The 23335-nt window shown below is 41.1% G+C and overlaps 1 pseudogene; it reads right to left on the reverse strand.

The window, feature by feature from the left end:
- Positions 1 to 23335, reverse strand: part of LOC124799378 — a 72886-nt pseudogene that overhangs the window by 18539 nt on the left and 31012 nt on the right.

Here is a 23335-nt window from a genome sequence, read left to right on the forward strand (position 1 = left end):
CTCCAATTTTTTCACATTCTGACTTTAGCTTCTTCTTCTTTTCTTTTTGTATGAATGATTCACTTAAGACTACATGCGTCACACCTCAAAACCGTTTTGTGAGTCAACAACTGGATATGTTTTCACTGCTCTGTCTCTTGTAACTCCGTTGGACATGGAGGTAGCAAATGAGGATGTAGGATGTCCATGACATACTGCTGTGCTGTCAGAGTGACCTGAAGTCATATCCGATGCTGCCCCACACGCCCTCTCCCTAGGTCGTTGTCATACTCACTGACAACTGTCATCGTGGGTCTTGCAGAATGTGACTCACTGCTGATCACATGACAGGTGCAGGCGTGAAAGGGTTACAATGTGCTCGGCGTACATTACAGCAATTCTCCCATGAGCTCGTCAGACACGGTCAACCGGAAGCTTGCTGACAAGCACGCCGTCCTTACGTTCCCAAGCAGTCCAACATGGGGCCACTACCACACCTGAATGTCTCACAAATCTGAATATTGCATAATTCAATCAGCCTGGCAAATGGAGACACACAATTAGGCCCCTTCAAATTTTGTTACGTGCTGATAATGCTGACTCACAGAAGTACAGGGCATCTGTGCCTTTCACAGGGATCACTCAACATCTTACACTCTTCACATCTCTTATAGCTCCTACCATTCACGGTAACAATCCGAGACACAAACAAAGCTAATGCAATCTGGTGGCCTTTGTATCCATTTCAGAGAGTTGCGACTCTCATAATTTACCACTGGTATGCACACTCGTGAAACTATGTTGCTTCAGGGACATTCCCTTTTTTCTCTTCAAGCAGTTTAGTTCTTTGAATCCATTTTTCTTGTAGCTCAGAATAATTATTTTATTGTGTAGCAAACTTACAGATTAGCATTCTGGTCTGAGCTGTCGGAGTTGGCGGTCATGTGTGTGTGAGGTGTGCTTGCTTGTGTGAATGAATGGTGTGTATTTCTATTTCTTTTTCTGATAAAGGTTGTGGCCAAAAGCTTATGTGTAAGTGTCTTAACTGTGCGTGTCTGCATTTTAATGTGCCATCTTTATGGTAATTAGCACTCTATCTTTTCCTACACTGCTGATATTCCAACCTGGAGTTTCCATTGTTTGAACTTATGGTCTACTGTTTTATGTTGCAGTGCACTTCTACAAGTGTAATAATCAAATGTTGCCTTAGGAAAGAGTCACAATAACATCCATGTCTACCGTTTGCTATTTTTTACGAAATAGCATCTCACACTCGAAATTTAACTTAGCCAATGAAATAAGTTTGAAGATTTATTGTGTGTAAAAGACACGAGGGCCCACTGTGTGGGAAATGTGTGAAGTTCTGTGCAGAGACGGAGTTATCCACAGACGCGGTAAGTCTGGGGAGCTATATGGGTGTTAAAACATCGCCACCTGCTGGGATGAGGGGCCACTTACTCTGAGGTGGCGCTGTGCCAGCAACGAGCTCGACCCATTGATTAGCACCACAGATGACAATGAGCAACCAGCTGCTTCTCTGTGCAGAGATATAAAATTTATCGATTTTGGACGTCGGGTGACAATCTGTCACATGGAGAACAATGTTTACTCTGGCAATTTTAACACTAATCTAGTGTTCTGCAACATATTAATGTGAAATGTTGTCTATGATGTTGAGGAGTGTAAGTTAAACTGATATCTGAGAATTTGTTGTTTTTGTGGCACTATCTGGAAAATGGCCTCTCTTGCAGCTCCAAGCATAAATGTCAAGTGAAGAAGAATAATTAGCACAGCACACTGGAACCGAGTAGGGATCCGGTTTACTGCTCGGCCACTAAATTAGCATATCGTGAGTACACCAGAAGAGACGCTGTACACACTTGCATATACTACATACACAAGTACAAGCATCGATCAAGCTACTGTGAAACTGCACTCTGTGTGACTCATCACTACATCAGAATACTGTAAATGTGGTGATTCCAATTCCTTAAGGTCTCTTCCTGTTTGTTTTCATCAGTTGGATCTTATTTTTCAAGTATGTGGGAATCCAATGAGCTGCCGGTTTGGATACATTCTTTCTGTACGTCCCACAAGTTGGATTCTTTGGAGACACATTGTAACAAGAGTTCTTAGGAATTTGCCTGGAGATTTCACACTGGGTTCTGTGTGATGCATTCCATCTTTTATTCTTGGACCTAAGATTTTTACTACAATTTTACATTCTTCTAATTCAGTTTGCTGTTTTCATGTCTTGTGTTGGACAAAGAGTCTCTCTCATGCATAAAGAAATTCTAATTTGATCACTGTTGTACAATGTTAGATTTTAGAGTTCCAGGAAAAATACTTTTAGTTAACTGAGAGACAGTTTGTATTTTCTGAAGTCTGGATTCTATGGCCTTCTTTTCATTATGATGTTCAGTGGTCTTTTTCACCTAACTATTTAAACTCTTTAACACCGAATACTATGTCATTGTCTATATAAGTTCACCCAGTGCCATTTTGGTATCAGCCAAGAATTTTTTCTCCAGGTGAAATTAGTAGTCCAATTTTCCTAGCTTGCTCCCTTAATATTTCAAATTGCTTTAGCACATCAGTGATGTTTTTGTCAACTAGTATTATGTCATCGGTACAGGTTACACGATATAATTCTATCATTAAGTTTACGTTCTAGTCAGTGTAATAGTGCACCTGCTCTTCTCCATTATCTTACAATTTTCTTAGGGGCATAGTTGAATAGCAATGTGATATGCCATCCCATTTTCATATTCTTATGTCTGTCTTAAATTACACTGCTTGAAAAAAAGTGAGACACTCAGAAGGTGGGGAGAAAACAAATTGAAACATAGCGAATTTAGAGCGTATGTGATGTTATTTCAGTCATAACAAAACAGAGTCAAATTAACACAGAACTTATCAGTTTGAGCCCACTTATCAATACAGCAATGCACCCTGTCTGGTCTGGACAGTGCGGGAGGATGTCGTAAAGCTGCTGCATACCCTCCTGAGAAAGGTGATCCACAACTGTTGTAACTGGACATTGCAATCGTGGATACAGGCAGTGGGATGGAGTTGACGTCCATGTTGGTCCCATAATGTTCTATCGGGGACAGATATGGGGATTTTGCTGGCCACAGGAGTATACCAACATCACGCAGGCAATTTAAAGAGACACATACTACATGTGGACATGCACTGGCCTGTTGGAAAATAGCACCACAATACTATTACACACTGCTGTACCATCAGAGTTCCCTCGGCCATTACAAGCCGTGACCTGAAGTCATACCCAATGGCTCCCCACACCATGGGACTGCTTTGTGACCCCCCCCCCCCCCCCCAAATGTGGAAGAATGGGACCTCTCCCCATCTCCCCGGGTCACTGTCAAACTTCTCCACGATAGTCATTTGGAGCAGTGCAGGACCGGGACTCATTAGTGAACATAATGTGACGCCATTCATTAGCAGTCCGTACTTCTCGATTATGGCACCACTTCACATGCAGTCATTTGCTTGGGTGTTAATGGCAGCCTATGTGCAGGACGGCAATTCCACAGTCTGGCTGCTCCTAGCTGTATGACACAGCTTGTTGCAAGAAGTCTATTACAGTGAACTCCTGTTTATCCGAAATGATCGGGACGGTGGCCGGTTCCAATAACGAAAATTTCAGATAAATCAAAGTGCCCCTGTTTTCACATGTGAACACTCCAAATTGCATCAATATTGCGAAATACAATCGTAAAACGTGCGTAGGGTATGTAAAACGTTACTGATATGGTTGCAAATAACCCTGCACTTTTTTACTGAAAAAATTGTGTTGACATGTTAAAAAGGCACCAAACTATGATTGAAAACTCAAAGTTTTTAAATGCTGTATAACAAAGCTCGTTTATTTTGCATTCTTACAGAAAAAATCTCCCTTATTTGGCAGCAGGAAAAAACAGGAGTTTTAATTTTATTACCTACTCTTTTGAATAAAAAATAAACTACTGAACAAAATTATGAAACAAATCTAGAGATTACTCAAAGGAACGAAAAGTCTGTCTAGAGGAACTTTCAAGAAAATTAAAAAAAAAAAAAAAAAACTTTTTAAGTTATGGACATGGACATTAGAGTTTATTTTCTGGTAACGAAGTCACAAATGTCTTTTTTTTTTGTTTTTTTGCTTGAGAAACTATTGCTGCAACAATACATCTCCAACGTTGAAATCAAACTATTTCAGGATAAATCGTCTCCTCCTGTTGGCTGATGTACTCCAGGGCAGTTTGGATCACTTCGTAACAGAATATGTGAGGAATATTTTTCTCTGATTCATCATCAGAAACATAGACTTCTGTCACTTTATGATCGGTCACAATTTGGACGATTTCATCCTCAGGCACATGAAAAAATGCCATTTTCCATCCACTCTTCAATGTCTTCGAAGTGTGTGTCTTTACAAGCAGCTTCTCCAGTAAATTCACCAAAATTATGTCAGCTTGAGTTTTGGTGTTGCCTCCTCCTTCCCACCACTTAGGTTGCCTTACGATCTAAGAATTTTTTCCAAGACCTAACAAGAGGAAGTGGAGGAATTAGACTCCAAGCTTCAGCAATCAATGAATGACACTTAAAACATCGATATTTTAAGAGCTTCCACAAAATCATCTGCAGCATCAATCACCTAGCATCTTGCGTCTGTAATGTTTTTCCATCGCCTCAAGAATACCTTGGTCCATCGGTTGACATAGAGATGTGACATTTTGTGGGAGAAATACAACTTTGATATCCCCATCTTGCAGATCACCTGGGTGATAAGGAGCATTGTCCACAAGAAGTAGCGCTTTTCGAGGAAGTCCATTTCCTTCCATGTAATTTACTACAGCTGGAACAAACTCTGCCTGGAACCACTCTCCGAAGATGGCACTGTTCATACATGCCTTAAGACTGATTCGTGTACCTCAGTGGCAAACTGGTTGGTTGGTGTCTAAATGCTCTTGGTGTTTTGGATTTGCCAGTGCCATTACTGCAAGCGAGGACAGTAAATCTTTCTTTGATTTTTTTGTATCCGGAAGCCATTTCTTCTTCTTTAGAGGCAAGTGTTTTCGTTGGCAGCATTTTGTAATTCAACCTAGTTTCATCACATTTGTAAAGTTGATTGCCAGTATAACCTCCTTTGTCAATGATTGTGTGCAGTTTCTTCTTAAAATCAGCATAGCAGCTTAATCCCCAGATAATGATTTGGCACTGATGGCAATTTCATGAAAGCCATGCCGCTTCTTGAAACGATCCTGCCGGCCATTACTTCCGAGGAATTCTTGCTTCTTTCCTTCAATCAGCTCATCAGCTCATTTTGACAAAGTAGAGGACCTGAAACTGACACACCTTTGGCTCTTATTTATTCGTGCCACAAAAATAATGCCTCTTCTAACTGAGGATGTGCACATTTTCTCATTGTTTTTCAAGATTTCACTGCGTTGCCCAATGCTTGGATGGAACAAAATTTTTCAATTCCTGTTCGATTTGTCTTCCGATCAGTAATTGTACTCCTACTCTGCAGCAACTTTTGTGGGTGGTTCACCAGCTTTGATGTACTGACAACAAGTGGAAAGTGTTAGGCGGCGCACTCTAATTGTCAGTTTCGACAGGACTACGTTGCGCTGCATAGAACAATACTGTATGTACTGTACTTACAAGGAGCTCCAATAGATGGCAGTGGCATGAAACCATGCAATACGAATATAAAACACACTAGAGCTTCAACCAACACACGCACGAATTGACGATACTTGGACTTTTGACACGCACCAGTGCACTGATTAGCACTAGATTGCCAAAAAACACCAGCAAAGGCTTGGCTCCAGGTGCACGCAAATTGAAACTTGTCAAGTGTCAATCTAGCTAGCCAAAAGTGTAGCTGCACGAGAGTTTACTGTACTTGTTCTCAGATGGCAGTCACAGACGTGAACAGGTTACAATGTACTCAGTACACTACACAGTGATGCTCCCTTGTAGTGGTCTGATGTAGTCAACTGGAACATTGATTATGAGTATGCCCTTACTTTCCAACATCAGGCCACTATCAGATCCAAATACTCCAAAAGTACAGATGCAAGGTTTAACCAGGCGACCAAATGGACATCCACAATGAGGTTTCTTTCAAACTCTCATCAGATAATGCTGTCTCACACCAATATGCAGCACCTTCATATCCTCCAGAGTGATGATTCAACATCTGACGCTATTCGCATCCCTTATATACCACATGATGCTTGCTAAACAGCAATAAAAACAAAGAACACTAATGAATAATGAAGGAAAAGACAGACTCTTACTTACCATAAAGAAGATACCTTAGGCTGCAGATGGGCAGAATTAAAAGACACTTACATAAAGCTTTCAGCCACAGCCTTCACCAGTAAGTAGTAATCTGTCTTTTCCAACATTGTTGATATTCCTACTGGAGTTTCCATTGTTTCAAGGACACTGATGCTTTTCTGTGAGTGTTTCCTTTATGATGTTTTCTGCATTTTAGCTTTTTTTTAAAAAAAAGAATAAAAAGAAAGAAAGAAAGAAAGAAAGAAAAAAAAAAATTTGTTGCTGGAAAACTTCTGAGTTACAACAGCCACATATGATTATCTGGTGGACCTTGCAGAACCAAATTCTAGGGCTGAAATGTATTGTTGACCAATGGGCATTAATCAGACTGAATACTAAATAAAAAATTAAATCCAATTTTACACAAAAACACAGGTTCTATCACTGTTGTTTTTCATTCTATTTTGCTCTTATGTTTGCTATGACTTGTTAAGCAGAAATTTTCTTTCTATCTATAGAGTTACATTTGCTATAATGTATCTTGCCTGCATGTTGTTTCTTCTTTCTTCTCACTGCTGCCCCAATCATGGCAAGCAAGTCATCCTCACTGCATTTGCTTCGTATTGCATCTCTGAAACAACAGTTAAAACACCCGTTAAACAGTACCAGGCAATTACCACACAGTGAAATGTTGGTACACTAAAAAGGAAGAAAATCTTTGCAGAAATCTTCAACAGTAATCTTGTAGTCTGCAGTAGGCAACAGCAGGATAACAAACCCACTGGACAAGAATGGGAAAGTCATGATAGAAGTTACTTTTATTTTTATAAATAAACAGGTATCTTACACAAATGCTCAAGAGTATACATAGGATCTTGGGCTGAAGAGGTGGAGCAGAAACTGACATTAGTTTTGTTGAAGAGGGAGTAGTGGAACACAGCATAATTTCTTGCAAAATGAAGACAAATTTATTGATAAACTGTTAATTAATTGCCAAGCTCACTAATGTGACCATTTTACAACAGGTACTTACTGCTTGGAGTATATGTGAATTTTCAGGCTTCCCTGATAGATCTGTTGCAAAAACACTTTGGGCTCCCCACCAGATAACATTATGCAAGTCCCTCCCTCAATATTTCAGTGACACAACGTTTTGGCATCTTCAGGTAGTGGTGATTTCCACCATCACTGCTGCAAGATGCAACTGGCAATTTCCACGTGGCAGCTTTGAAATTTATCATGTGGATGACTATGACCATCATATTTAGAATTCAGAGGATTTCATAGAATACCTGAAGATGCTTAAACTAGAACTTTCAGATCTTTTAGTTAGCTCAAATGTTATATCATTACTTACAAAAGTGCCCCTGCAGCCCTCATTAGAGATTATTAGCAGCAAGTTTGAGAAAGAAATTGTGGTGCTGTTTAAACATGTGCATACCTCATCCTATTTCTTATGTAACACCAACTACTTTGATCAAGTGGACAGTGCTCCCATGGGAGATCCTCTATTTCCCTTAGTAAATATCCAACATTCCTCCTTCTGGCAGAATGCTGAAGAGACATTTGTGGTGTGGCCCACATAATACAGACACTACCTATGTTCCTGCAGCATTTGCACTCGCTCCATCTGAATATTCAGTTCACTGTGTAAGTACAATAAGATGGCAGCTTACCATCCCTGGATGTCACGGTTAGAAGAAATGCTGACAGAACACTGGGGCATAGTCTCTACTGAAAACTGATACACGCAGAGTTATATTTGCGGTCCAAAAGTTGCCGTCACCCTGCACAATGTGGTAGTGTCTTACACTCCCTGGCACATAGAGCACACGTGATCTCAGATACCGACAGTCTGCCTGGTGAACTGTAACACCTAAGAACAGTGTTCCAGCAGAATGTTTATTCTTGTAAACAGATCTCAAATGTGTTCTGAGCAAAGCAAGTTCAGTGTAGGGATGTAAATGAAGATACTTAGACAAGCACTGCAAATGGCTTTCTTGCCATATTTCAGTGGCATGTTTTCAAAAATAGGAAGAATCGCTAAGAGAAACAGAATCAAGTGTGTTTTTCGTCTACCAGCAAAACTAAGGAATTGCTTGGGTTCAGTTAAAGACAATCTTGACCTTAGAAAACACAGATCATATATAAGATCTGATGCCATTATGGCAAATCTTATATAGGGCAGACACCTCACATTGTGCAAGAACACTGTGTTCAACAGCGCTGACAAAAATGCCACCCAGTAAATTAGTGGTAGCAGAGCACTGCCTGAATACAGGGCACCACACGTTTCCCAAGAGGACTGAAATTTTATCCTCAGCGTCATCACTCTAGGATTGTGTTTTTAAGAATGAGGCATGTATCCATACGGTGGGCAATCTTACCAACAGGAATATGGAATTTTGACTAAGCACTGCCCAGAATCCAGCACTGACTGCCATGAAATTAAAACAGTAGAAACCAGATCCTCCGATGTATGACCTGATGCAGCACCTTGCAGAGAGTTAATTCAGCTTTTAACAACACGAGTGTCCAGAAGTGCAGTCATTGCCCACAACACATAAGCAGAAGGCTACTATGAATGGCATTTCCATCCAACTGGGAGTGCCTGTCCACACATTCGTACTCCTGCTTCTAGCCTGACAAATTTCAATTCTGCTGTGCGAATATCACCAGTCACATCTTGCAGCAGTGATGACAGGACCCACCACTACCTGAAGATGACGAACAGTTGTGTTGGTGAAATATTGTGAGGCTTGCACAAAGTTATTCAGTGGCAAATCTGAGAAGATTTGTATACATTATTTTTCTGTGATGCAGGTAATGTGCAGCAAAATGTGATAACTTTCTGCATTTGCCTTTTTATAAATTTCAAAATACCCCAAAAATTGGTGAGAAACACTGAACATATGACGTAACCAGATGACATACCCCACAGCATGTGCAGCAGTTGGGGCTGAGTGTAAAGGAATGATTGAGCAGTGCAATACTTTCATTTGAGCAAACAGAGCAAATTTCGAAAACATTTTGTAAATATGATCTGTTGTAAATGTAGATGTTACAAAATTATTGTCCCTGCTGTAATCAAGCAAAAGCAGTTCTGATTTTGTGTTTTTTGCTTCTGTCCCTTCTCTTTTTGTTTACAGACATTAGTTAGTAAAGAAACCATAGGTCATTTAATGGCAATGATGCTATTCTGAAGTTTATACTCATCTACTTGTTATGCAATATGGTAGGTTTTCATTGTACTGTACTTTGCAAGAAATCAAGGAAACTGCAAGATCGGTAAATAAAATAATAAACTTCAATATAAATACATAATTGTTTAACACAATGAAAAAATACTGCCTGCCAGATGCAAGACTCAAATCCTGAACACCATCACTAAAGTCGCACATGTGTGTCCGTAGCCACAATGATATGAATACTTGACTTGGGTTGGGATGATCAAGTGTGACAGGCCGAGAGGCTCAACCACTGCAAGCATGGCAAGGTACATCATCTGGTGACATTTGTCATTCGCTTTTGACACATTTCCCAACATTTGTATCGTATCCAACATTTGTGATCCCATGTGTCTTGTATTAAATTACTTGTCTCAGGGTCATATACAGTGCTTTGGAGGTTTTTAAATGATAATACGCATCACCCTGTCTGTGTGTGTGTGTGTGTGTGTGTGTGTGTGTGTGTGTGTGTGTGTGTGTGTTTATGTATATGAAACAAATGCTAACAAAGAGATAGAGGGCCTGGCCAGCTCAGTACAGCCGATAGATACACAAAACAGAACAGAAAATTGACGTATCCTAGCTTTCGGAACTTTGTTCCTTCATCAGGGAGGAGAGAGGGGAAAAAAGGGGAAGAAAGGAAAGTGGATTCAGTTATTCACAATCCAGGTTATGAAGCAACAGGTGAAAGGTAAACAGGGAGGGTAGCAAAGATGGAGGCATGGATGTCAGAGGGAAGCCAAAGATATTCTACTGTAATTACTGTGCCAGCTTCAAACCAAGGAGGATGAATACAGAAGTAAAGAGGTACATAGTATAAAGATAAACGCAACTATGTTGGATGAAAAGATGCATGAATGGCTAAAGAGGAAAGGGAAAGAGGAGAAGACTAAATAGTAAATGGGAGTGAGGTTGGTTAACATAGGTTCAGTCTAGGGGGATGGCGGGATGAAAGGATGTGTTGGAGTGCAAGTTCCCATCTCCGCAGTTCCGAGGTACTGGTGTTGGGTGGGAGAAGCCAAATGGCACATATGGTGTAGCAGGTTCCTAGGTCCCTAGAATTATGCTGGAGGATATGCTCCGCTACTGGGTATTGGACATCTCCTTGGCAGACAGTTCGTCTGTGTCCATTCATGCGCTCAGCCAGTTTAGTTGTCGTCATACCAATGTAAAAGGCTGTGCAGTGCAGGCATGTCAGCTGATAAATGACATGTTGTCTCACATGTGGCCCTGCCTTGAGTTGTGTATGTTATACCAGTAGCGGGGCAGGAGTAGTTGGTTGTGGGGGGATGCATGGGGCAGGTTTTGCATCGGGGTCGGTTACAGGGGTAGGAACCGCTGGGTAGAGAAGGTGGTCTGGGAATATTGTAGGGTTTGACAAGGATGTTACGGAGGTTAGGGGGTCGGCAAAAGGCAACTCTGGGTGGTGTGGGGAGAATATTGTCAAGGGATGATCTCACTTCAGGGCTTGACTTGAGAAATTCATATCCGTGGCAGAGTAATTAGTTGACTTATTCGAGGCCAGGATAATATTGGGTGAAAAGGGGGATGCTTCTGTGTGGTCTGGGGGTAGTAACATTGTTGTTGGGTGGGGAGGAATGTATTGCTTGGGAGATCTGTTTGTGGACAAGGTCTGCAGGATAGTTGTGGGAGAGGAATGCACTGATATATAATATAATAGAGGGAAACATTCCAAATGGGAAAAATATATCTAAAAGCAAAGATGATGTAACTTACCAAATGAAACCGTTGGTATGTTGATAGACACACAAACAAACACACACACAAAATTCAAGCTTTCGCAACCCACAGTTGCTTCATCAGGAAAGAGGGAAGGAGAGGGAAAGACGAAAGGATGTGGGTTTTAAGGGAGAGGGTAAGGAGTCATTCCAACCCTGGGAGTGGAAAGACTTACCTTAGGGGGGAAAAAGGACAGGTGTACACTCACGCGCGCACACACACACACACACACTCACACACACATATATTCATCCGCACATATACAGACACAAGCAGGGTATATGTGCGGATGGATATGTGTGTGTGTGTGTGTGTGTGTGTGTGTGTGTGTGTGTGTGTGTGTGTGTGTGTGTGTGTGTGTGGCATACTGATCTGAACTATGCAGCCTTCAAATGGAAGTTTTTTGATCACTCCTTATTTTTCACCCTGCCACCTTGGCAATATGTACCGCAAATCATCAGACAGACGACCTTCCTGCATGCTTCGAGCATCCCCTGGTGCTGTTCCGAACCAATGCTAATCTTTGTAACTGTCACGAGCAGTGTGTAGATTGCATCTTTGTATCCCACAACGAGGTGACAGTTCCCAGTGGCATCAATGGTTACTGTTTATTGACTGTCACTGAGTTGGTGAGTCATTTGCTAAATCAGATCTTCTGAAGGAAGATTTAACAAAAAGAGCACATCCAGGAAAGGATGAAAGCATGTCTAATTAACTGGAACACAAAATTAATAATTAGTGGTTACAAAGATCCTCTGCAATAAAAAATAATGTCCACTTACTTCATGTATTAGTCTTCAAGTGACAGAATATATGTAACTGTGTCCTTATTTACACTGATTAAACAATGTAAATTCCAGGTAGGAATATCAACAGTGCAGGGAAAGATAGATCACTATTTACCGTAAAGAAAACAAAGTTGCACACAGGCACAACACACAAGCAAGCACACTGCGCGCGCACGCACGCACACACGCACACACAGAGAAAAAAAAACTGCCAAGTCCAGCAGCTAGGGGCAAGCTGCTGGAGTTGGCAGTCATATGTGTGTGACATGTGCTTGCCTGTGTGTATGAATGTGTGTGTTTCTCTGTATCTCTTTTGCTGATGAAGGCTGTGGCCGAAAGCTTTGTGTAAGTGCCTTTTTAATTGTGCCTGTCTACAATGTAACATGTCTCCTTTACAGTAAGCAGCAATCTATGTTTTCCTATATTCTTCATTTACACAGATGTAATTAACAAATCAGAGTCTATTTATTCCAGAGAAGTGACAGTTTGTTCATGGCAGTTCAGCACAAATCTGATTTTTTATTCACAGCAAGGCTACCTATAAATTATTCTGTGTGCCAGTGTTCATGCTGACTATAGGGATTCACACTGATCATGTGTAATTTGACATCTGGTCCTGTAAACTTACTTCTGCTCAACGTGAAAAATTCTCCAATCCACGTTTTGTAATTAACCTTAACATATCGAATAATGCACCCTTCAATATAACTGCTTATTGTCCACTTCCCATCACTCTATTCCCAATGTCAACCCAGCTGACTTCTACTTCTAATCCAAAAACCATGGTTGACTCAATGTTTGCTATTGCAAGCTATTGCAACACAAAAGTGCCAGAGGCACCAGTAATGATATATAATTAAAAATACTAGAAAGTAAGGCTCACCGGTTAGTTCATGCTAAGACAAACACTACAAGTGTCTAAGACACTGCGCTCTCACACAAGTACGAGGTCTGAATACATTCCAGTTACGATACACTAAACTATTTCATTCACGGTGGCAATATACATACTCTCTCCCCAATAAACAGAATAGTTATAACTCAATTGTTCACAAGTGTATATCATGACTCTTGCCACAGTTATGCAGTCAGTATGCCACAGGCGTGCCATAGAAAGGGATCAGGTTCAATTCCTTGTAGAGCCGGGAAATTCTGCTCGGTGGACAGACTGGAATAGGGCACACTCTGCTTGTAGTTCCAGCTGAGGAGCTACTCAAGTGAGAAGTAGTGTCTTCAACTTCTGGAAGTTGATAACAGCCTGGAGAGTTGTATACTGACCCCCTAACTCTCCATAGATATATAGTAGAGGACATCTCTCGAAGAGCATTGCGTGGTCTTCTGGGCCCAATGCAGAGTTCCTTTATCAATGTATATTGTATATCACCACTTGTACACACTCATCAGCACAGTACCATGTTGTCTCTTCACGTGGCAAATTTTTATTCCCTTGTTTCCAGATCAACATTTTTCCTCTTCTCTCTCTCTCTCTCTCTCTCTCTCTCTTTTTTTAACTGTCATTACTTGCACCACACATATTCCACACAGTTTATGCTCACTCCTCACTCCTTCAATGATACTGCCCATCCTTCTCTAGTGTGCGAGTTGTCCCTGCTTTCCTGCGTGTTTGTTGGTTTAAACACCCTTGTTTCAAAAGAGAGTGACAGCTTAGATACAGTCTTGTCAACATTTTGTATTTTTATTTAGCAATTATTGTTTGAGCCTTATAGGCGAATGTCACAAGATATTGTCAACCACTGCATTCACTAGATTGGAATGGGGTTCATGGTAACTTATCAATTCATTTTTTAAGTTGCTGTTATCTTTTTCATCCTATCTTGGACTAGCTTTTCCATACTCCCACTCTATTTTACGTAGTCAAACAGTTATCTGCCCTTGCAAACTTGCTCCTTTACCACCAAGTTAACTAATACTGGGCAGCCTAACAGAAGTTCCAATATCCAGTCTTTCACCACAATTCACCTACACACACTTTTCACTCACTGATTTTCTTTTTTCAATGTCATAAATATTTTGCTTTCACAGACTGCTGTGCTTTGAACATAAAATTGTAGGAACATCTGCCTCACATGTCAGTTTTTTTTTTTTTATTTATTAAAGAATATGCTCCTTGCTTATTCCTATCTGCTTCTGATACATTTCCATTCTCACTTTTATTTTGTTTTGATCCATTTCTTTTTTCTTTGATAGACAAGTCAAACAACAATGGCAATATGTTGCAGCCCCCTGTGTTTCACCCTACTTACTACGAACTTACTTTTCTTAGCTTCCAATTTCATTAGTCATTTGGTTTCTAAGATACTTAAATTAAGTGTTTGACCCTATATTTTTATACCTTATTTTACCTTCGGTTGATAAAGGATTTCTGTTATGCTCACATAGAGAGAGCTGATTCTTTCCACCCCTCACCCCCCTTACCATGTCCTGAAACAAACTTATCGCCAAGTAACTTGCAGTTTTTTTCCTATTATTAATCTCTTAGTCTAGTCATCAATTTAGAAGTGTCAGTTGTTGGTCCCATTGTCTAATAATTTGTACATTTATACACATGAAGTTCCAATTTTTATTTGGAACATATAGACTCTGATAATCATGAATCACAGTTCAAATGGCTCTGGGCACTATGGGACTTAACATCTGAGCCAAGGCAGGATTCAAACCTGCGACCGTAGCAGTCGCGCGATTCTGGACTGAAGCGTCTAGAACCGCTCGGCAACGGTGGTTGGCGAATCATAGTTACCATCACATGGACAGAAATACTGTGTTAACTTTATTACAACCTAGGGACATAGCTAAAAATGTTTTTACATAATTTCCAGTCCTGATTACTTTCCTTTAATTTAATCTCACAAATAGGTTAGTGTAACATGATGTTGACAGAGGCAAATTATATATACTCACAAATTATTTAGCTAGAGGTATCTGGTTTGTATGTCTTGGAGGGAGGAGGGTGCAAGCTGAAAACTTCAAGAAAAGATTACTCATTTCATACCTGCTGGATTTAACTGCAGTTTATCTCTTCCATATACCAACCACATACCTAATGTGCATGGCAAACAGTTTGAAAGTATTATTCTATACTCAGCATTTGGAACTATCAGTTCCTTCATGAGAGAGGAAAGAGGGATAAGTTTCTGAAGGTCTGAAAGGTCACTCGGACTCCACGACTAATGTGAGGACAAGAGGAACAAATGTGTCTATAAGAAGTTTTGGAATTTCACCTCCTGAAGGTAAAATACTGATCAGTCTGTCAGTCTTCTAGTAATTTTATGGTTTCCTCACATGAATTTTCACTTGGACACGATTATTCTATGTTTCATCACTCACCTGAGAGATATCTCTGAATTCCCAAAGAGACACACCTTCAAATTGCCATCAGCTGTTATCCGTAAACGGTTGCACGTGCCACAGAAGTGTTCACTCATTGAGGTAATAAATCCCACATGTCCCTTCAAGCCCGGGACATGGGATGCCTGCAAAAAGAAATTGTAAGAAAATAGCTACTGCTGTTGTGAAAATACTATAAATGTGTTGCTCACCAAGTGGAGGAAGGAGAAAACGTGCATTAAGGGGAGTTTGAACGCCCTATCCTGACAATGTTAAATTTAGTGACTTAACTTCCCCGTATTTCAGGAACAACTGTAGCCATTGACAAGAAACTTTTACAGCACATTAAACTATATGTTCTGAGTCTTACAATAATTGCATTTCAGCCATTGCTTTTGGAAATACAATTTTTTAATTACACAGTTAAAATTTTGTGTACTTTTTTGTATGTTATTCTAAATAATTTTATTTATACATAACATTATGTTCTTCTTTTAGTTCGGAAGACTCAGGATACATATATTATTACTCCCTGAAAATTTGAATTCGCTACTCGAAGTAGTTTCTGAGATTTAGGGAAAAATGCAAGAGAAAATGTAAATTTTCAGGAAGAGTTTTTAAAGTTTTAATAGACTGTTACTTAATATATGCTTAACATTTTATTTTTAGTCACTCAGAAGCACCCTGCACCATACTGTATATCATCCTCTTGATCTTTTTTAAGTTTTTTCTTGGTTTCATTCTTTCTGGACTCCGTAGTGGTCAACTGTGCTGCATACTCTGCTTTACCAGTACAAACCTTGTCCATCCATTCAAATTCTCTGATGCAGTTTGCTCCAGAATTAATTCCCATATGTTGTAGCACTTTCACGCTACCAATGCTGCCATCATTAAAAGCAATAACAGCATGACTGACCCCCACTTTAGTGTCTTCATTACAAGAAAAACATTTTTTGGTCGACATCTACATCCATACTACTCAAGCCACCTGACGGTGTAGGGTACCTTGAGTACCTCTATTGGTTCTCCCTTCTATTCCAGTCTCGTATTGTTTGTGGAAAGAAGGATTGTCGGTATGCCTCTGTGCGGGCTCTAATCTCTCTCATTTTATCCTCATGGTCTCTTCGCGGGATATACATAGGAGGGAGCAATATACTGCTTGACTCCTCGGTGAAGGTATGTTCTCGAAACTTCAGCAAAAGTCCGTACCGAGCTACTGAGCGTCTCTTCTGCAGAGTCTTCCACTGGAGTTTATCTAACATCTCTGTAACGCTTTCGCGATTACTAAATGATCCTATAACGAAGCATGCTGCTCTCTGTTGGATCTTCTCTATGTCTTCTATCAACCCTATCTGGTACGGATCCCACACTGCTGAGCAGTATTCAAACAGTGGGCGAACAAGCGTACTGTAACCTAATTCCTTTGTGTTCGGATTGCATTTCCTTAGGATTCTTCCAACGAATCTCAGTCTGGCACCTGATTTACCGACGATCAACTTTATATGATCATTCCATTTTAAATCACTCCTAATGCATACTCCCAGATAATTTATGGAATTAACTGCTTCCAATTGCTGACCTGCTATATTGTAGCTAAATGATATGGGATCTTTCTTTCTATGTATTCGCAGCACATTACACTTGTCTACATTGAGATTCAATTGCCATTCCCTGCACCATGCATCAATTCGCTGCAGATTATCCTGCATTTCAGTACAATTTTCCATTGTTGCAACCTCTCGATATACCACAGCATCATCCGCAAAAAGCCTCAGTGAACTTCCGATGTCATTCACAAGGTCATTTACGTACATTGTGAATAGGAACGGTCCTACGACACGCCCCTGCAGCACACCTGAAATCACTCTTACTTCGGAAGACTTCTCTCCATTGAGAATGACATGCTGCGTTCTGTTATCTAGCAACTCTTCAATCCAATCACATAATTGGTCTGATAGTCCATATGGTCTTACTTTGTTCATTAAACGATTGCGGGGAACTGTATCGAACGCCTTGCGGATGTCAAGAAACACAGCATCTATGGGAACCCGTGTCTATGGCCCTCTGAGTCTCGTGGACGAATAGCGCGAGCTGGGTTTCACACGATCATCTTTTTCGAAACCCATGCTGATTCCTACAGAGTAGATTTCTAGTTTACAGAAAAGTCATAATACTCGAACATAATACATGTTCTAAAATTCTACAACTGATCGACGTTAGAGATATAGGTCTATAGTTCTGCACTTCTGTTCGACGTCCCTTCTTGAAAATGGGGATGACCTGTGCCCTTTTCCAATTCTTTGGAACACTATGCTCTTGTAGAAACCTACAGTACACTGCTGCAAGAAGGGGGACAAGTTCCTTCGCATACTCTGTGTAAAACTGAACTGGTATCCCATCAGGTCCAGTGGCCTTTCCTCTTTTGAGTGATTTTAATTGTTTCTTTATCCCTCTGTCATCTATTTCAATATCTACCATTTTGTCATCTGTGTGACAATCTAGAGAAGGAACTACAGTGCAGTCTTCCTCTGTGAAACAGCTTTGGAAAAAGACATTTAGTATTTCGGCCTTTAGTCCATCATCCTCTGTTTCAGTACCTTTTTGGTCACAGAGTGTCTGGACATTTTGTTTTGATCCACCTACCGCTTTGACATAAGAGCAAAATTTCTTAGGATTTTCTGCCAAGTCAGTACATAGAACTTTACTTTCGAATTCATTTAACGCCTCTCGCATGGCCCTCCTCACATTACATTTCGCTTCGCGTAATTTTTGTTTGTCTGCAAGGTGTTGGCTATGTTTATGTTTGCTGTGAAGTTCCCTTTGCTTCCGCAGCAGTTTTCTAACTTGGTTGTTGTACCACGCTGGCTCTTTTTCATCTCTTACGATCTTGCTTGGCACATACTCATCTAATGCATATTGTACGATGGTTTTGAACTTTGTCCACTGATCCTCAACACTATCTGTACTTAAAACAAAACTTTTGTGTTGAGCCATCAGGTACTCTGAAATCTGATTTTTGTCACTTTTGCTAACCAGAAAAATCTTCGTACCTTTTTTAATATTTCTATTTACGGCTGAAATCATCGATGCAGTAACCACTTTATGATCGCTGATTCCCTGTTCTGCGTTAACTGTTTCAAATAGTTCAGGTCTGTTTGTCACTAGAAGGTCTAATATGTTATCGCCACGAGTCGGTTCTCTGTTTAACTGCTCAAGGTAGTTTTCGGATGAAGCTCTTAAAAAATTTCACTGGATTCTTTGCCCCTGCCATCCGTTATGAAAGTTTGAGTCTCCCAGTCTATATCCGGCAAATTAAAATCTCCACCCATAACTATAACATGGTGGGCAAATCTACTCGAAAAATTTTCCAAATTATCCTTCAGGTGCTCAGCCACAACAGCTGCTGAGCCAGGGGGCCTATAGAGACATCCAATTACCATGTCTGAGCCTGCTTTAACCGTGACCTTCACCCAAATTATTTCACATTTCGGATCTCCGTCAATTTCCTTCGATACTATTGCACTTCTTATCGCTTTAAACATGCCTCCCCCTTCACTGTCCAGCCTGTCTCTGCGGTATACATTCCAATCTGAGTTTAGAATTTATTACTGTTTACATCTGGTTTCAGACAACTTTCTGTCCCTAGTACTATGTGGGCATTGTGACCGTTTATTAATCAGAGCAGTTCTGAGACATTTCTATAGATGCTCCTGCAGTTTACTATTAGCACATTAATATTGTTATTCCCTGTTGCATTTTGTCTATTTCTACCTTGTCGCATCTCAGGAGGTGTCTTGTCGGGCCTAGGGAGGGAATTCTCTAACCTAAAAAACCCACATGTGCACTCCACACATACTACGCTACCCTTGTAGCCGCTTCCTGCATGTAGTGCACGCGTGACCTATTCAGGGGGACCCTACTTTTCTCCACCCGATAGCGGAGGTCGAGAAATTTGCACCCCAGATCTCCACAGAATCGTTTGAGCCCCTGGTTTAAGCCTTCCACTCGGTTCCAAACCAGAGGACCACTATCGGTTCTGGGAACGATACTACAAATAGCTAGCTCAGATTCCACCCCGCGAGACTTTCCGCCTTCACCAACTCCGCTAACCGCCTGTACGAACTGAGGATGACCTCTGAACTCAGACGGCAGGAGTCATTGGTGCCGACATGAGCAACAATTTGCAGTCGGGTGCACCCAGTGCTCTCTATCACTGCCGGCACGGCCTCCTCCACATCTCGGATGAGACCCCCGGCAAGCAGACAGAGTGAACACCGACCTTCTTCCCCGACCTTTCCGCTATTTCCCTAAGGGGCTCCATCACCCGCCTAACGTTGGAGCTCCCAATAACTAATAAACCCCTCCCCCCCCATGTGCCTGCTTGCTGAAGGAGTGGCCACATGTCCACTCACAGGCAGAACGGACGATGCCACACGGCCAGCCTCCACACTGACCCTCCGCCTCGTGCGCCGCGAATGCCGCTGAACCTGCCACTCCCCTTGGGAAGAGGGTGGCCCAACCGCGCCCGGTACCCGCAAAGATGTGTCGACAGAAGGGTCAGTGGGTGAAGCATGTAACACCTGGGGTGTACCATGCAACGCACCAGACTCCCCACTGCCGCTACACTCCAAGGCTACAGCCTGAAGACGGCTAATCGCGCCCATCAACACGTTCAGCTGTTCGCGAACAGTGGCCAGCTCCTCCTGTGTCCGTACACAGCAGTCACACATCCTATCCATACTAAGAAATCAATTTACTGTAGAGAGTTAATCAACTTATAACTGGACTGCTAATTCACTAAAGGCGGCTGATAGTTGACTAAACTGTGGTTACTAGACACTTCCTGTAGAAAACAATGAAAATAGCACTACCTGTCTCTGGACTGTATTCAAAACAAACACTAGCACTACTGGCACTATGGCTGACTAAACAGACTCTCTCTGACTGTATTCAAAACAAACACAAAATTTATGGAACACTATTACTAGCACTCGACAATTAAAGCTTCCTAAAAGCAAAAACACACGGGAGAAGAAGTGACAAGTAAGAAAAATAGAGTTAACACTTAAACTAGCGTAGCTCGCTGCACAGCAGATGTGACGCAGATGGCAGTTACGATGACACTGACACTATAAGATTATTGAACGACTCATTGGGATTTTGAGTCTGACAATGCAGACACTTCTTCAACAATTCAGGATTGCCAGGTCTCTGTAAACAGGTTTTATGATATCCACAACTGCTGCTGGGATGGAATGTTTATGGCTGTATGACCTGTTTGAGTACTGGGCATTGCGGTAATTGTACCATGAACCAGATCCAGGAGGGCAAAGATGGTGTACTGGTTTATCATCAGCTGACAGTCTCTGGAAGAAGGTAGCCCATACTGCCTGCTTCATTTTCAACAAATCCTCAGTATTATTTCTAATGGCAATCTCATAATACTGTTGTAGTTCATCAATCATTTTGTCTGTCAGCCTGCTTCTTATGGTCTTACCACCTGAAAGTTTCTTGTCTCTCAAACTTTGTTTCAACTTCCTCAATCTGGTACCCATCCTCTTCTGGACATGACCAACACATTCCATTTCTGTGATAAGCTTCTCACCATAAGGCTGAGTGGCTACTACACTGTTATATGCATTTGAGTCTGCCTAACCTAAGAACTTAGTGTAACACACTCGCCTTTAGTTTACAGATCGATTATAAATTTCAACAGCTGCACAGGCCTCCGTACGACTAGTTGTCCTTCATAATTTCTGTCACAGATATGCCCTTCTTCATTCCCTGATTTATACTTATAACAATGTTTGGTTAAAATCTGGAAATCTATTAGCTTTCCAGTATCCACACTGGTCACTGTAGCAACAGAATTCTTAGAACTGCAGCTGCGCTTCTACCAAGTGCCCCAAAAGCTACTGATATGTCAATCATACCATCGTTTATTTCAGCAGCTTCATTTGCAGCACCCTTAATTGACTCACATGCAGCAGATTTCACAGCAGCTCCAATAAATCCTGCATACTTGTCCATTTTACAAAGTGGGCGTGGCATATACATCATGACACACATTGTTTCTGCTGCAGTGTGTCCTTTGCCAATAGCTCTCAATCCATAAAACCACCTAACATTTATTTCAAAATAATTATCTTTACACTTATCAGAATTCCAAAATGAATGAGTATATTTACAACTGGCAGAATTAATGATAAGTTTCCTGGCTTGTCCATTTGATACCTCAATGTCTTCATGTAAACTAACTGGCCCTCCACATACATACAGCACACACATTCACATAACATCCCTATTAGGATGTGTAAATGTATCAGAATATAACTTAACCTACCGTTTACATGAGTTTTGTTTTGAGATAACTGTGTTATCACTATGTTTCATTTTAATCTTCGAAGCACTAATGGGTGTTTCGCTAGATACTCATGAGTTTGCCAGTATTTCATTGTCTGTAACTTCACACACCACATGCTGAACACAATGTTTCTCTTTATTCAAAAATTTATTCCCATGAAACCCACATTTCTTAAAAACACTTCATTTTGGAGTCATACTTTTTGAGAGATTTACCAGTCTATTCGTCACTTTTCCTCGGAAAAACGTTAGCACTTCGATATACAAAGCATGTTTATACTATGAAAAGATACGATACTATTTTTGACACTGCTACCAATACAAACACATAATTTAACCTTCATAACACAGCAATCCACAGCTTTCTACAGGGTGGTCCATTGATAGTGACCGGGCCAAATATCTCACGAAATAAGCATCAAATGAAAAAACTACAAAGAACGAAATTCGTCTAGCTTGAAGGGAGAAACCAGATGGCGCTATGGTTGGCCTGCTAGATGGCACTGCCATAGGTCAAACTCATATCAACTGCATTTTTTAAAAATAGGAACCCCCATTTTTTTATTACATATTCATGTAGTACGTAAAGAAATATGAATGTTTTAGCTGGACCACTTTTTTCGCTTTGTGATAGATGGGGCTGTAATAGTCAAAAATGGTTCAAATGGCTCTGAGCACTATGGGACTTAACTTCTGAGGTCATCAGTCCCCTAGAACTTAGAACTACTTAAACCTAACTAACCTAAGGACATCACACACATCCATGCCCGAGGCAGGATTCGAACCTGCGACCGTAGCGGTCGCGCGTTTCCAGACTGTAGCGCCTAGCACCGCTCGGCCACTCCGGCCAGCTGCTGTAATAGTCACAAACATGTAAGTATGTGGTATCACATAACATTCCGCCAGTGCGGACGGTATTTGCTTCATGATACATTACCCGTGTTAAAATGGACCGTTTACCAATTGCGGAAAAGGTCGATATCGTGTTGATGTATGGCTATTGTGATCAAAATGCGCAAGGGGCGTGTGCTATGTATGCTGCTCGGTATCCTGGACGACATCATCGAAGTGTCCAGACCATTTGCCCGATAGTTACATTATTTAAGGAAACAGGAAGTGTCCAGCCACATGTGAAACACCAACCACGACCTGCAACAAAAGATGATGATGCCCTAGTAGGTGTTTTAGCTGCTGGGGCAGCCAATCCACACATCAGTAGCAAACAAATTGCGAGAGAATTGGGAATCTCAAAAACGTCGGTGTTGAGAATGCTACATCAACATCGATTGCACCCGTACCATATTTCTATGCACCAGGAATTGCATGGCGATGACTTTGAACGTCATGTACAGTTCTGCCACAGGGCACAAGAGAAATTACGGGACGATGAAAGATTTTTTGCATGCGTTCTATTTAGCGATGAAGCATCATTCACCAACAGCGGTAACCTAAACCGCCATAATATGCACTATTGGCCAACGGAAAATCTACGATGGCAGCGACAAGTGGAACAGCAGCGAGCTTGTCAGGTTAATGTATGGTGTGGCATTAAGGGAGGAAGGATAATTGGCCCCCATTTTATCGATGGCAATCTAAATG

The sequence above is a fragment of the Schistocerca piceifrons genome, chromosome 1 (assembly GCF_021461385.2).
Source record: "Schistocerca piceifrons isolate TAMUIC-IGC-003096 chromosome 1, iqSchPice1.1, whole genome shotgun sequence".
Lineage (NCBI taxonomy): Eukaryota > Metazoa > Arthropoda > Insecta > Orthoptera > Acrididae > Schistocerca > Schistocerca piceifrons.